Source organism: Penaeus japonicus, unplaced genomic scaffold, assembly GCF_977035675.1.
Source record: "Penaeus japonicus unplaced genomic scaffold, GWHDUDI00000001_assembly GWHDUDI00000032, whole genome shotgun sequence".
In the NCBI taxonomy this organism is placed as follows: Eukaryota; Metazoa; Arthropoda; class Malacostraca; order Decapoda; family Penaeidae; genus Penaeus; species Penaeus japonicus.
This window is the reverse complement of record NW_028234434.1, coordinates 20,750,282-20,752,781: the sequence shown is the minus strand read 5'-3', so window position 1 is coordinate 20,752,781 and position 2,500 is coordinate 20,750,282.

The window sequence follows — 2,500 nt, the reverse complement described above, 5'->3', positions numbered from 1 at the left end:
ATTCGGGAATAGATTGTTGTAAGCTCATGCTTCACTACGTAAATATGACTGAGAGTTTAATATCATGAATGACTAGGGTAGCTATACTACCTTGTGTGTTCTTTTTTATACTTCGTTTTTTTTTCGTACGTGAACCAAGCACAAAAAAGAATTCGTGTTATTAATCACATCGCATGATGATTATGTCTAATTCTATTTACAAGAGAATATATTGAGTAATATTTACTTTGAGATTATCTTTGGATGTTTCAGTCATTGGCGTTTTTATGAAAATCATTATTGTAAGATAAGAAAAATAGGTGACAAAGCGACTTGCATAGCCTTTCCTGTAATAATGACACTTGTATTTTCCTATTTATCTATACTGTAGTGGGTTTGTGTCTGTGTTTCACATCTGACTGCCTTTTAACATGTGTATAATACTGGATTAAAATTGCTTTACTGACAACAAAGGATAGACTTAGTTTTTGCTTGAGAGTGTGTATGCATAAACATAAATCAATGGGCAAATAGCCTATGGGTGCACAAAGACTGCTTATGAATTTCGCAAAAAAGTAATCATGCCAACATGTGTGTACAGATGCAGCCACTCCTTTTTATAACAATACTATACACCTGCATAATATTTCACATACACAACATATGTCACTCTTCGAACTACGTACAAAACACAAACATAAACAATTATTTCCACCTTTTTCGCTCACTCACTCACTCATATGATCATTTTCACGATTTCACCCGACACCTTCGAATACAACAACTATTAAAGGATAACTCGTCATCTCAAATAAAAATAAATAAATAAAATAGAAAGAGTATCTCTAATTAAGCAATGTTCATAGTGTACCTGAAAGATCTGTTGTGGCGCCCAGTCAAATGAAAAGCGAAATCTGAATGAGTGGAACAAAGAGATGAGAAAAAAAAACAACATCAACACTAATAACAACAAGTTTACGTAACAAAGGAAACATCCATAGCAAAAGGCCTCCTCCCCAGACAAATAGAACCTCAGCTAAAATAAACCTCATCTACCAAGGACCTTGTTTCTGTGGGAGTCTAAGGGTTAGTGGCCTAAACACCGAAGTGTAGTTTCGAGGATCGTTAGTCTTGTGAATGGTCGGCTGGAATTCCCGGTTGTGTAACCTCAGTATTATGTCTAAAAAACAAAAAAAGCTGTGTATAGGAAAGTCAAGACTTCCACCCCCTTTCTTCTCTGAGTCTTTCGATGTTATGAATTAATGAAGTTTATCATTGTTGTACTTGACTTTTGTAATCTACAGACCCCGCTGAGTGGTACATGCTTGCCTCAAGACGTTTGATATAGATATATTAATGTTGAGATGTGTACGCCTATGTTACTGTACACCTATGTTCGTCAGTCTGTGTATTTCTGTATTGTGCACATACAACAGCTTGTTGCTCGTTGCACTTCGAGAGGATGTGCAATATGTTCTGTTTCACTTTAAGCTGGATGTTCTCATGCAGTTCGTTCGTGCGTGTGTCTCGCCCAGTAAGAAAGTCTCCCAGATGCGAACTTTCCTCTTGAAGTGTGTCAGTTTAAAAGCAGGTATGTGTGAGTAGTTATGTACACAAGATGGGAAGGTCCGCTTTCTTTGTTGTGTACACAGTTGCTACAAGTTCCATTCTAAAGATTGTACAATTTCCCTTGTTATTGTGTGTTATCTGTTCTAGATATTTCCTATTTTGAAACTCTTTGCAATAAATATTCTATCTTTCTGATGAATGTGTTTAAAATTCCTTTCGATTCAACCATGAATTTGAGTTAGATTCTGAACTATATATGGGAATCAATATATTTTGTCTAGTCAGAGATGTATTATTATATATAACATTTCAAATAATATAGATCTAAAAATACCAGATTATAATCTGGTTCAATATAATGTGACCAAAGAGCAATCAATATATAATGATAAAGAAAATGAAAACTTTTCATCATAAAGAAATATCTTTACACACTCTATTTTATCACCATTAAAAAAAAAGAATTGTACTACAAAAAATAATCATAATAATCTATATCAATTCCAAGTCATATTAGCATAGGTGACTTTACTTTTTTACAAGTTTTAGAAAGAAAATGGTGACTCATATATGCTTGTAGGCATTTTTTTATATATAATACACACACACACACACACAAACACACACACACACACACACACACATATTCAACAGGTCCGAGCTGGGACTCTGCATGAATACAGTAACGTGGCTTAGGGTGCGAAGAACACGGCAGAAATAGCTTTCTTGGTTTATTGCTAAGCTAGACTATATATACAATATATGATATGTATCATATACGTGTAAATCACGTGTTTTCTTGTGACATGTGACATTTGGAATGTGATGTGGGAAGCGTTGCACTAATACATAGCTCTTGCAAAGGGAAAGAGAGGGGTAGACAGAAAGATGAAGCAACGAGCGTATTTATGTGTATGTATATATGTGTATGTGGTATAATATATATATAACG